General features: G+C 55.9%; 1 protein-coding gene across 2 annotated transcripts in view; it reads right to left on the bottom strand.

Annotated features, from left to right (window-relative positions):
• The window catches only part of LOC105473140 (castor zinc finger 1), a 158,939-nt gene that overhangs the window by 108,815 nt on the left and 36,110 nt on the right, over nt 1–14,014 (bottom strand). The window lies entirely within an intron of this gene.

Below are 14,014 nucleotides of genomic sequence, written 5' to 3'. Positions count from 1 at the left end.
ATTAGACCCCAGGAAAAAATAGTGGCGAAAAGAAAATGAAAGTAGGAGAAGCTCCCAGAGGAAGGAGTCTGCGCGGGATCCCTTCTGCCTTCCCAGTCCCGTGGCTTCAGATGAGGGCCCCCTTGCCTGGGGCTGGCATCAGGGGTGTCTGCTAAAAAGGCTGGCAATGCCTACTGCTGGGGGCAGGCGCAGAACCAAGATAGCACCTCGCACCCCAACCGAGAGCCAGCCTGGGCCCGGGACCTTCTCCTAGAGCCGCCGTCCTAGACCCCAGCCCACGGCTGGCCTCATGTTGGGGCCACCACAGGGCAGAAGGGAGGGTGCGCTCTTTCTAGCACCCCTGGAGGTGAGAGAGCAGGGAAAAGAAAAGGCTCAGATCTGGAGTGGCCTTTGACCCACTGGAAGGTCTGCCCATCAAGCCAAAAGGCCTGGCTCCTGGGCCGTGGAGCAAAGGATGTACAAGTCACCTTCCCCACTCCCAGAAGCCGTTTTCCAGGCTCTTGCCACCTGTCCTTTCTCTAGGGCCCATGTGGGGTTGGGTAGCTCTGAGATCATGTGGGCAAGATAGATGACCCCATGGCTTCTCCCTTCATAGCCCCTGCTAACCCAGAGTGGACGCCCAGAAGTTCACAGAGTGACAAACGGCATGTGATGGCCACCCAGTTGGCAGTGGCATTCCCCTAAAGCAAGGTAAGCACACACAGACCCTTCGCCCCAGGAGGCTCCAGCCACTCCACCAGCCACCCCCATCCCCTTGGAGACATAGGCCACCTGAGACTAAGGATCGGGCTGGGAAGCAAAGGGGAAGCCGTCCTTGGGAAGGTGAGGTCTGCAGAGAGAGGCAGGGGTCTGCATACGCTCATCTTTCATAGATGCAACCCAGCAGACAAACCAGGTCCCATGGGCAGGGGAATCTTACTAAGCGCTAAATCCAGCACCTGCCAAACCGTGGCAGAGCAATGGCTGCCATTGAGGATCTAACAATGGCCAGGTCCCAGCGGCAGATGAAAGGCATTCCACCCAGATGTCAGGGAAGAACCCTGGAGTAGAACACATCTCAGCACGCCTCCAGTGAGCGAGCAGAAGCTGCAGTCCCTGTCCCGGGCTTTGCAGAGTAGGGAGAAGGTGAGGCGGGCTCAGGGTCCCTAATCAAAGCCCAGCCCACATGCAAGAAACGGGAGAGAACCCGCCTCCGCACACGTGGCATCAAAGGCTGCAGGGGCGACCACACTGAAGACCCCCCACTCTGCTGTCTCGTGGGTCACTGCAGCTGCCTGGAACTAGGGGTGTCTCATCACACCCAGCTCCCCATCCAGAATGAGTACTCACTAGGAGAGGGGACACTGTGCTCGCCTTTCAAAGGCTCCCTGTGTCCAACTCCCCTTCTAAGCCTGGCAGAGAAGGTGATTGCCAGGCCCGGCCTGTGCTTCCTGCTGCAGCAGCTACTCCTGGGCAGGGGTGGCAGGCTGAGCCCTGTGTGTATACCGTGTTCTTCACCCGTTTCATTTTCTGTTTCTCAAACAGACGTTAGCGACGACAAATTAGGAGTGGGCCTAACAGTGATAGAGGCAGCGGTGACCCCTCACTCAGTACCTACCAGGTCCCAGGTCTGGTCACAGGCATTTTAGAGAACACATCCCTGCAAAGACGATGCTATTGTGCCCATTTTACAGAGGAGGACAATGAGGCTAAGCTTGTGAAGTGACGGCCACATCTATAAAATGGTGGGTCTGAACTGCAACTCAGGTCAGCCTGGTTCCAGAGCCCATCTCTCTCTAGCGTACCTCTTTCTCTCAATCAGCTCCCCAACCTGACCACTAGTTCCAGGCAGGGGCAGGCCTGGCTGGCCCTTCCCCACTGCTTGCTCCTGGTCTGGGGTCTCTGACCACTGGTTTTATGTCTGTACAGTCACCTGAACTGTAATGTAGGTGACAATCATAAACTCCACAGTGTCTCCAATTCCCAGCCATCCACCATGCCCTGCCATGATGGCCAAGGCCCGCGTGGCCAAAGCAAGCGTGGAGGTCTTCTCGGCAGAAGCAGCAGATGCGAATCAGACCTCTAGAGGCAGCCCTAACATCGCCACGTCAGTCCGGTGAGGTCTCCCTGCCAGGTCCCCCTACTCGATTCTCTCTTTGGGGAGTGCTTGGTCAGGTTGCAGGCATCAGGATGAGACATGGGATTCCTCTTTGATGAGGAGCCCTACGGCTGCTGCGTCCCAACTTCCTTCCCAGCTTGGGAATGAGTTGGGAGAAGCAGTCCGGGGCCCTGCACAGACAGCGGGAGCCCTGCTAATTAATCAACTCTCTGTCTTCCCTGAGTGCTCATAGACACAGCCAGACGGTCTCCACGACGTGCCCTCCACCCTGTCCCCTCCTTGCAACCACATGGCAGCTTCACTTTCCACTCTCCCTCCATCTTTCCATCCTTCCCCCCGATTTTTTTTTTTTTTTTTTTTTTTTTTTTGAGACAGAGTCTCACTCTGTCGCCCAGGCTGGAGTTCGCCGGGGCCGCAATCTCGGCTCACTGCAGTCTCCACCTCCCGGGTTCAAGCAATTCTGCCTCAGCCTCCTGAGTAGCTGGGACTACAGGCATGCGCCACCATACCCAGCTAATTTTTTGTGTTTTTAGTAGAGACGGGGTTTCACCATATTGGCCAGGATAGTCTTGATCTCCTGACCACCCGCCTCAACCTCCCAAAGTGCTGGGATTACAGGTGTGAGCCACCGCGCCCGGCCTATCTTTCCCTTTAACGCTGCAAACTCCAAGACAGTCCCATTTCCCCCTTCAGCCAGGCGTGGCCCAGACAGCCCCGAATGGACCAGGCGAATAAGGAGACTCTTGTAGCAGGAAGTTCTAAGTGAGGCCTCTTAATCTAGACAAGGTTCCAGTTTCTCTTCTTACTTTCAGCCAATTCAGCTAGGGAGCTGGGGTTGTGAGAGGACCCAGGGCTGAGCATGCCTCTATTTCTCTGAAGTGTTAAAAGATGACCCTACATCTAACAAATATTAATACAAACTTAAAACCCCCAACAACCAAGGCCTGGCTGCTCCCCGCTCCCCAGGGGGGCACCGAGTAGAAGCTGCTCCAGTTGGAAGCAGAGGCTCACATGGGTCTCTGGAGCATCACAGACACGCTGCTGGCTCTCTGTTGGCACCTCTGGGTCCTAGGTGGAGTGGTGGCTTGCAAGGTGCGTAACTGTGCCCTCCGGACAGCTGACCTGTGTGCAGGCAGCTTGCCTAGACAGGGGCATCGCATGACGAAGTGGCAGGGGCCCGGGGGCAGGGAGAGTCAGGCCGGAGCCACAGCTCTGAGAAACCCTGGCACACGTGAGGCCCAGGAGCCAGGGCTGGGCCCTTCTGCAATGACTTCTGTTTCGGGGTTGACTGCACAATAACAGCAGCTCAGGGGCTGTGTGACATGAGCCCCGGCTAGTGATGCTGCTTTGCTTCAATTTTTCTTTTTTTTTTCTTCTAATTTTTAAAGAGAGAGGATCTTGTTCTGCTGCCAAGGCTGGGGTACAGTGGTGTAATCACAGCTCACTACAGCCTCAACCTCCTGGGCTCAAGTGATTCTCCCACTTCAGCCTCCCCTCCCAAATAGCCAGGACTACAGGTGCGTGCACCACCACACCTGGCTAACTTTTATTTTTTAACTTTTTTTTTTTTTAAGAGATGGGAGTCTTGAACCCCTGGCATCAAGCGATTCTCACCTCAGCCTTCCAAAATGCTGGGATTACAGGCGTGAGTTACCGTGCCCAGCCCTGCTTCACTTCTCTGGGCATCAGTTTGCCCACTTATAGAAGGAGCTGAGGCCAGGCGAGGTGGCTCACACCTGTAATCCTCTCAGTTTGGGAGGCTGACGCAGGTGGATCACATGAGGTCAGGAGTTCGAGACCAGCCTAGCCAACATGGTGAAACCCCGTCTCTACTAAAAATACAAAAATTAGCCAGGCGTGGTGGCGCACCTGTAATCACAGCTACTCGGGAGGCTGAGGCAGGAGAATCACTTGAACCTGGAAGGTGGAGGTTGCAATAAGCCAAGATGTCACCACTGCACTCCAGCCTGGGTGACAGAGCAAGACTCTGTCTCAAAAAAAAAAAATAAAATAATAATAAAATAAAAAACAAAAGGAGGCTGAGCTGGATGCTCCTGGGGTCACTGGAGGGTTTGAGAGCTGCTGTGTGTGGAGTGATCACCAAGACAGCGGTGAGCACATGGTGAATACCCGGTACATGCTGGCTGGGATTGTAACTGTCGTTGCTATTATTATTATTATTACTATTGTGAGTCTTTTTGAGTCTGTTAACCTTGTTTCAGATGCAGCTAAAAGGGAATAGGAAAGATCTTAGCTTACAACCTAGAAAAGCCCCATTTCCTAAATTATTAATCCCCAGAATCAAAACTAGTGAGGACAGGGTGACAAGGATCTGATTAGAGGCCCCAAGGGGGTCTGGCCAGGTTTTGTGAGCTCAAGTGACCCAGACCTGTCTGGCATGGAATCCAAGACACACTGACCTCAGAGTAGCCGACAGAGGGCAGAGAAGGGACCGGCGCTTCTGGCCCCATCTTCAGGGGGATGATCTTTAGGGTGAGGCATATTTATCTAGGGCAGCAAGGGTTAACACCGGGGCTGGGAGAGGCCAGGCAGCGCGGAGCACTCCCTGTTTATTAATAAGCTATTTATCACCAGCTTTGCTTTTAATGCCATTTGGGCTTAATGTTGTTAATGAAATATAAATACCCACGCTAATGATGTTGGTCAGAGGCAACACGGGCAGCAGCCGGCTCGAGAAACGGGGCCAAACCACTGGGCAGGCCGGGGAAGAGGCTGAGAGCTCGGGAAGCGGAAGAGGTTCCCACCCGTGCGGCACCCCCAGCCCCCTTCTGCTCACACCACAAGATGCCCTGGCTGGCTGTGCCGGGAAAGGCTGGGAGGAGAGCAGCCCAGGGGGCCAGGGAAGAGGAGGCCTCCCAGGGCACAGGATGCTGTTAACTCCTAGAGAACAGAGCCAGAGCGGAGAGCTCCCACCTCGGGGCACTGCCCGCCTGGCATCAGGCCCCTTGGCTGCAGGAGGCTGGACCTCCACCAGCTGGCAGCCCTAAGCTCCCTGGCCACAGGAACGGAGCCAGGATGTGAGGGGTCACCAGAGGGAGCAGTAAGGACCCCATCAAGCTTTCCACTCCAGACAGGCCCTCCCCTCCCTGCCCCAAAGTGACAGTCCAGGCAGGCCAGCCCCTGCAGGGAACACCCTCCCCAAGGAGCTAGCATGGGCTGCCCATTTGGGGTGGGTGTGGAGAGGGCAGCAGACGGGGATTCCTGCTCAGTGCCCAAAGGTCCTAGAACACAGCGGTGGCCCTGCGTAGCAGGCTGTTGTCCCTGACTTTGTGCCTGGCCTGGTCTAGCCCCTCCTACAGAGTGGGCCATCCCTGCCCACCTCTCCCTGGGCTCAGAATAGATGCCCTTAGCGGATGGCCATCCTCCCAAATTACCCCAGAAACTTCAGGCGGCCCCCTCTGGAGAAGCCCCCAGACTATTCCTAGATAGCAGCCTCACCAGGGGAGGCGTTTCTGGGAACTGCTCCCCAGCCTGGTGGCCACAGATGCCCCTGCAGGGACTTAGACTCGATTCACCCAAGGGCCCCCTGGGCCAGATACAGGCTGGGAGACTCCAGCAAGGGGCTGACATTTGCCATCACCCTCCTCTCCCTGTACTGTGGGAGTGGAGGTCATCGTGACCCCAGCCCTGCCTTGCCTGCAAAGTCCCCAGGCAGCTCCCCAGGGAGTGCTGCCTCTTCCAGAGGGGGCCCCCCAGCTGCCAGCCCTCCCTGCTCAGGGCTGCCAGAGAAAATACAGGATGCCCAGTGAAATGTGAATTTCTGATAAACAATGAATATGGCCAGGTGCCGTGGCTCATGCCTGTAATTCCAGCACTTTGGGAGGCCAAGGTGGGTGGATCACCTGAGGTGAGGAGTTCGAGACCAGCCTGGTCCACATGGTGAAACCCCAACTCTACTAAAATTACAAAAAATTAGCTGGGTGTGGTGGCGGGTACCTGTAATCCCAGCTACTAGGGAGGCTGAGGAGGGAGAATCACTTGAACCCGAGAGGTGGAGGTTGCAGTGAGCCGAGATTGTGCCATTGCACTCTAGCCTGGGCAACAAGACCAAAACTCCGTCTCAAAAAACAAACAAACAAACAAACAAACTTGTTTTCATGTAAGTATGTCCCAAACATTGCATGGAATATACTTATACTAAACATTGCATGCTATTTGTGTGAAATTTAAATGTACTAGGTATCCTGTATTTTTATTTGCTAACTCTGGCAAGCCTGTCCCAGTGACTCAGCAGGTAGCACCTGACAGGGGGGGACAGTTCCTGGGGTGTGAGCAGGACAAAGGAGGCAGTGAGGGGGAGTGGAGGTCCTTGTCCGTCTCAGGACAGCAGATTCTTTTCAAGAGGCTCTTCTCATCACTTTCCGCCCTGCCCAGCCTCCTCCCTCACCCATCACGCCTGCACTGCCCAATACCACAGCTCACCTGCGGGGGTCCCCTCTCGCTGCACCCCCCAAAGTCACCTCCACGTCCCCAAGGAGCACAGGGCTCATTTGCTGGGGCTTGGTGGAGCTCAGCTCAACGGCTAATCCCCTGGGTGGCTCCTGTCAGATTATTAATTAGCTAAAGCGGATCGGTCCTGGAACAACATGCGCTTGGACTTCAGATAAAGCAGGCCAGGGAGGCGGGTGGGGGCTGCTTAAAGTGACAAGACCCTGTTTCTGAGCGGCTCCCCAGAAAGACCGGGGGAAGGAGGCCCAGGCTAGAGCAGGGTGAGTTCCAGACAGACCTCTCTGTGCCTCCCCTGCCCGCTCCCACATGAAACATCGAGAGAGTGCCTTCAGGGAGGGAGAGCCGGGCACATATGCGACCTGTGAGAGGCGGAGCTGGTGACAGGTGGGTCTGGTTTTTTAATAAAGAGCTTGTTCCTAATCAGATCATGGCACTCAGAACTCTTCAAAAAGCTTCTTATTTCACTCTGGGTAAAAGCCAGAGTTCTCACAATGGCCTGCAAGTCCTGTGGGATCTGAGGGTCCCCCACCCTGACCCCCTCAACCTCAAATGGCATCTGCCCCTCACTCTGCTCCAGCCACACTGGCCTCCTTGCTTCTCCAACATGCCTCCAGGATCTCACACCTGCTGTTCCCCCTGGTGGGAACGCTCTTCCTACAGATATTGATTAGGTTGCCTCACTCCCCCACTTCCTTTCTGTCTTCACCCAAATGTCACCGTTGCAGTGACCCCTTCCCTGGGAGCCACATCTAAAATGACAAACTGTCCACCCACCTGCCCCTCACTCCCTATTCTGTTCTGCAAAGCGGCTCTTGTTTTCTCCTTCCCACGCGTCGCCATCCAGTACATCCTTTATTCCTTTTCCTCCTGTATCATTTGGCTCCCTCCATCCGAATGTAAACCTCACGAGGGCAGGACGTTGGCCTCCTCATTTCCAGCACCTGCAATGGCTACCCGCAGTGTCGCTGAATGGAAATGGAAAATGAATGGACAGAGGTGACAGGTCAGGACTTGGACCACCACCTCTTCCGGCTCTGAACCTCCGAGGCTGAGCCCTGGCCCAACCCAGTGGGCTCCTCAAGCACCCAGTTTCTGTCCCCTGACCCTACTGGACCCCATGCTTCCTCAGTCCTGCCCCCTAAACCAGGTGCTCCCCAAACCTTGTCCTAAGCATTTTCACTACGATCATTTCCAGGGTCTTCTGAGGGATGTCCGAGGGGACCCATCTCTGTGTCACCAGACCCCCTCCCCACAGCTGGGACTGATCCTCTCTCTGCCCAGAGAGCAGCACGGGGTGGGACTCACAGCTGCTGCCCGGGCCCAGCTCAGCTGCTGGCAAACTCCTGGGCTCGGATTGTTTTGACTTGAGTCGGTGAAGCTGAAATATTGAGTCACAACGGCCCTAAACTTCATTACCAGCTCTTAACACAGATTACTAAGGGGAAAAAAAGTTGCTTTTAATTGCTTTTCCCGATTAGCATTTCTGGAAAAGAAACTAGTGTTTAATTACACCTTTCCTCCTCTTACCCCGTTGGCCACGGGGGTCCCAACCCAGCTACCAGAGCAAGACCCAGGCTCAGAAAAGCCCCTGCTCTGGGGGAAAGCCAAGGATCCGGACCAGAGAGAAAACCTGGGTGGTGAGCGGAAGGGTAGCAACCCTCAGGCCTGAAGGGTAGAGAGCAAGCGGCAGTGGTGTGGGTGGGAACGTGGCAGCATCCAGGGGTCCTGGGGAAGGTGGGCGGCAAGGGGATCACTGGCTGCCTCGTGCCTCAGGGTGGTAGCTCTGGGCCTAAGGGCCTTCACCTGGACCAGGCTTATCCCTGGGTAGATTCCAAAACAAAAGCAGATAGGGGAACCTGGCAGGAGACTGGAGAGGAGGAGCTTGAAGGTCTACACGAGGAGACGATGCAGTCAGGACTCCAGGACTCCTCCATGTGTGAGACCTGAAGTCGCCTCTCCGATGCCAGCCTCTCTCACTCTGGGCACTCAGGGACAGAGGCAGGGCGGAGGCGCTTCTCCCCTCGTCCACTGCACAGCGTCAACCCTCCCAAATCCATGGGTCGTCCCATCCTTTGGAGCAACTGCGTCACCCGCCGAGAAGTTCCCCGAGTAGCTCCAGACAGGGCAGGTGCCCCCAGCCCTTCCCAATCCCTCTTCCCTGGGGCCCGTGCATGGCGAGACTCGGGGGTTTCCTGCACCTGCTCCGAAGGAGGGGGCATGGGGAGAACGGAGGAAGAAGGCCCAGGCTGGGGTGTCGGCACCACCAGGTGGAACGCTTGCCCAGATTAGAAATCAGGAAGATCAGTAACTCTTCCCAGACCAACTCCCAGCCACATCTCTGCTCAGCCCGAGGCAACCTTGAGGTCTACCCATCCTCTGGAGCACCAAATCACAACGGGAGGTGGGGAACCCTCCTGCTCCCGCCCCTCTGCATCCCCCACCCCAGCTGCAGGCCGTGGAGCTGCCAGCTTCACATCAGATCAAAGCCCTGGAGGATGGCATGAGAACTGTCCAGTCCAGTTAGGAGTGAAGGTCACGGATCTAGTGCAGACCATAGAGGCAGAAAGCAGAAAAACCTCCCACGCGTGCACAGATGCACACGCCTCCCACCCAGACACACCCTCCCCCAGGGTCAGCCCAGTGTTCTGAGGCCAGCAGACACGCCCAGGAAGACTGGCTGACACGCCCCTTGGAGCCAGGCAGAGGCACCAGCTGTAGGCCTGGGACAGCCCCACCACCCCCGCAAGCTGCTGCCAGCCTGCACTTCTGCTCTCTCCCATCACTGCCTCTGGAGGTCAAGCCTCCAGAGCCTCCTTACAGGGCCCGACTGCTGTGCCACACATTGCTTCCCACTTGGGACATCCCCGATGCAACCCCCACCCTCGCCCCCGCAAGACATCACTGGCCCTCCCTTCCTGTCACCCCCATGGAGGTCATGGAGGTCAGGTCTCCAGAGTGTTCCTGGAAGGCTGGGCTGGCCCATATGGCTGGGAATACGTTGCCAGCAAGGGCAAGTGCTCACGCGAGCCTGGCAGCTGGCTGTGACAGCGTCACGCGCGCCAACCAGGCCTCTGGCTTGCTCCCGGGCTACAGGGCAGTGCTCAGGGCGGCAAGGGGCCTGTCCAGGGGAGCTGGAGATCACTGCTATCACAGCGTCGATGCTGGGAATGCCCGCCCCAACCTGGCCCTCACAGATGGTGTCAGGACCCAGGAGAGTGGAGCCTCATGTCAGAGGAACTGGGAAAAGGGAGACTGGCCTGGGTTCCAGGCGAGCGGGATACCGGGGCAATTCACACCTCTGTGTGTGGTAACACTGTTAGGATCCCTGCCGATGAGCAGGGGCTGGAGGCTGAGCCGGCCCCATGGAAATGTGGGGGCCTCAGACAAGCCCATCTGCCAGCCCTCACAGCTCATGACGAGGCTCTATATGACTCGGCACATGGAAAAAGGTGTGCGGAAGCTCAGCCCTGAGCACACAGATCACATTCAAAGCCACAGAGAGAGAAACTCAGCCAACTTTTAGACCCAATCTGAGACCCAGCACAGAACCCAGGGAGCAAACACACAAAGCTGGCTTCAGTGCAGAGCCAGGGCCGAAGGGACAGTGTGTGTCCCGGCCCGCTCCCAGCCTCACTCCTGAAAACAGTGCCGGAGAGAAGCAGTTCCCTCCACAAGGAGCCCGATCCACTCAAACAAGCCTTTCTCAGCAGCCAGCATGGTTCCAAGATGGCGCTTCTCCCCTAATGCATGAGACGTTAACCCTCGTTAACCCTCTCAAAGCTGTGGGTCGTTCTTGGTACTGTCGTGTTCAGGCCGCAGGAGAGAGAGGAAAAGACACAGAGCCACAAATCGGGGGGCACAGAATGCTGGAGTCATCCTGGGGCCCTCTCTTTTCCTTGCCCCATTGAATCCACCATTGAGTCCTGCTAACTCTTCCTTTACACACACACAGACTCTGACCCCTTCCCTGCCTGTCCACCTCCTCACCCAGCCACCATCCTCTCACACCATTGGCTGCGGCAGCTGCCCCTCTGGCCTCCCAGTTTCTTCCTTTGGCAGCCCCAACTACCTTTTTAAAACAAACATTGGCTGGGCACAGTGGCTTACGCCTGTAATCCCAGCACCTTGGGAGGCTGAGGGGGGCGGATCACTTGAGGTTAGGAGTTCGAGACCAGCCTGGCCAACATGGTGAAACGCTGTCTCTACTAAAAATACAAAAATTAGCCAGGCATGGTGGCATGTACCTATAATCTCAGCTACTCAAGAGGCTGAGGCAGGAGAATCTCTTGAATCCGGGAGGCAGAGGTTGCAGTGAGCCGAGATTGCGCCACTGCACTCCAGCCTGGGCGACAGAGTGAGATTCCATCTCAAAAAAAACCAAAAACCAAAAAACCATCACATCACTTTACCTCTTGCTCAAAACCCTCCAGTGGCTTCCTATCACCTAAGCATAAAATCCCAACTTCTCCCCAGGCATACAAAGCCCTGCACCTCTTGACACCCACCCCATCCACGTCCTGGTCACTCGGCCTTTTCTTCCAGTCACTGAATGCACTGAGGGCATCCTACCTTAGGGCCGTTAGGCTAGCTGTTCTCTCTTTCTAGAATATTCTGCCTGCTCTTCACTGATCTATCTACTTCCTGTCCTTCAATGTCAGCTAAATGTCACCACGTCCTTGAGAAACCACCTCTGAGCAGCCTGCCAGGAGTGCCAAGCAGTCACTTCCCATCACCACCTCCTACTTCCATTCTCTGCTGGCATCTTCCTTTTTTGTTTTTGCGGGTTTGTTTCATGCTGCCTCCCCTACCAGACTCCATAAGAACAGGGACAGTCTTGTCACCTCTGTTTGCTGGTGAGTGACTGGCAGACCCCAGACACTCTTCTCTTTTTTTTTGGAGACAGTCTTCCTCCGTTGCCCAGGCTGGAATGCAGGGGCGCAATCTTGGCTCACTGCAACCTCCACCTTCCGGGTTCAAGTGATTCTCCTGCCTCAGCCTCCCAAGTAGCTGGGATTACAGGCATGCACCACCATACGGCTAATTTTTGTTTTTTGTTTTTTTTTTTTTTTTGAGACGGAGTCTCGCTCTGTCGCCCAGGCTGGAGTGCAGTGGCGCAATCTCGGCTCACTGCAAGCTCCGCCTCCCGGGTTCACGCCATTCTCCTGCCTCAGCCTCCCGAGTAGCTGGGACTACAGGCGCCCGCCCCTGCGCCCGGCTAATTTTTTCTGTTTTTAGTAGAGACGGGGTTTCACCATGGTCTCGATCTCCTGACCTTGTGATCCGCCCACCTCGGCCTCCCAAAGTGCTGGGATTACAGGCGTGAGCCACCACGCCCGGCCAATTTTTGTATTTTTAGTAGAGATGGGTTTTGCCATATTGGCCAGGCTGGTCTTGAACTCTTGACCTCAAGTGATCTGCCTGCCTTGGCCTCCCGAAGTGCTGGGATTACAGGTGTGAGCCACCGCGCCTGGCCCCAGACCCTCTGTAACTGCTAGATAAATGCAACCAGCTTTTTTGCAGAGGAGCCTGAGGTGGGGGAATCTGAGCCAGACAGGGCCAGGCCTGCAGATCAGACCTGCACACAGGCTTGCCCCCTGGTCTGCATTGGTGAGGCAGGACCGCTCTGAGACCATGGATCACTCCTGCCACAGAAGGCCCCTGCCTGGAGTCCAGCCTGGTCACTGGAAAGGGCTAAGTGAGAAGGGACTTGGCCATGATATTCTCTCTCAGAGCCCTTGGAGTTCCTAAGCTTCATTATCAAGTCCAAGACAGCCGATGCCAGGATGCAGGTGTCCCACCGGACCTGTGGAACCCATGCCCCATGCCAGGCACAAATCCCAGCTGGTATATGACCCCTGGGAGTCAACAGAGAGTGGAAACTTCAGAAAGGAAAAAGTGAATGGGCGTGTTTTGCCCAGGCAAAGAAGAAAACAAAAAGCCCGCCACTGAGAACAGAGGAGGCAAACATTACCCTCTCAGAGGGGAGGGGCTCCGCAGGCACTCACAGCCTCTTCATGGGCAGGGCACGGGGCAGGGCCGGGCAAGACCACCCTGAGGCTTGGATACATTTGGGCCCGCATCCCAAGATTCATGATCATCAGAGGAAGCAGAGTCTGTTAAGAACAGCCCGGGAAGGTGGCAGAGCAAACCCAGAAGACTTCAGCGCCACGAAACTCCCCCCACGGCCTTTTCCAGGTGACAGTCTGAACAGCTCCGGTGCTATCCAGGGCACAACGGCAGCACATCCTAAGTATGATGGACCAACTGCAGGGGCATGATCACATTCTGCACACCAGGAAGAAGAGTCGCAGCCACACAGTTGCCCCACCACAGCGACCCAAGGCCACTTTTGCATCTGATTTGCAAATCTCTGGGCTGTATCCAGAGCTAGTTCCCCGAGGAGGCATGGCCTGGATTCAGGCAGGTCTGCGGCTTCAAGGACCTACGAAATCCCAGTGTGCACCAAGGCACCCATCTCTGCAAGCGCTTCCTCCCTGCAAGTTCGAAGTCCAGGGCTGCTGAGCCCAGCCCCAGAGGGAGGGGCAGGACACACCTGCCCAGGGCGACCATGAGGAGGAGGAGTGCAGGCAGGTGAGCCAGGGACACAGGCTCCAGGTTGGCACACACAGGAACAGCAGCCCCCAGCCCTGCCCTCCCCAGACATCCTCTAGGCTCTCAGGCTCCGCCTCCATCCCTAGACCTTGCCCATGAACTTCACAAACACCCCATCCCTCTGGACTCGTTCCCTTGGGATCTCAAGAAAATACCGAATAATGACCAACATGCAATGAGTCACCCACTGTGTGTCAACCCCTCACCCCAAGAACTGCCACGTTTGATACCTGCAGGTAAATATCCAACAGTACCAGCTCCACAGACTACCCCTCCCTGGCATGAGTGACCTGCCTTATGCAAAGGGCTATTTCCAAGCCTGGGTCAAAAGGCACCTACAGCTTCTCCTCTATGAAGGGTCCTATTTGGGCCAGAGGACCACTGAAGAGAGCCTGATAAATCATCCCCAGGCCAGTTCCTACCACACATGAGCTCAGAGCAGAGCAGCCTCCGGAGATGGAGAAAGGTTGGAACTACTGTCCAGCCCTTCTAAGATGAAGTTCCAACCTAATGCTTAGATCTGGGAGTGGCATCTGATAGAGAATGGTCCTTGCCTACAAAGCCGGGGCACTGCTGGCACCATTCATTGTCATGCCATAGAAACACTGGGAAGATCCTTAAAAGGCCAGTTATGCTAACCTCTTTATTTCACAGGTGGGGACACCAAGATCCAGAGGGTAAGTATTGAGTCGATGACAAAGCCAAGGCCCAAATGCAGGTGCTGTGCTCCCGGGCCGGGGCTTTCTTCTCCACGCAACACTTTTTTCATTCTCACTGATAGTGCTTAAGCGACCGCCATTGGGATCAGAACCCACTGGGAATGGTGAGTCTAGG

This window comes from Macaca nemestrina, chromosome 1 (assembly GCF_043159975.1).
Source record: "Macaca nemestrina isolate mMacNem1 chromosome 1, mMacNem.hap1, whole genome shotgun sequence".
In the NCBI taxonomy this organism is placed as follows: domain Eukaryota; kingdom Metazoa; phylum Chordata; class Mammalia; order Primates; family Cercopithecidae; genus Macaca; species Macaca nemestrina.
This window is presented reverse-complemented; position numbering and strand designations above follow the sequence as displayed.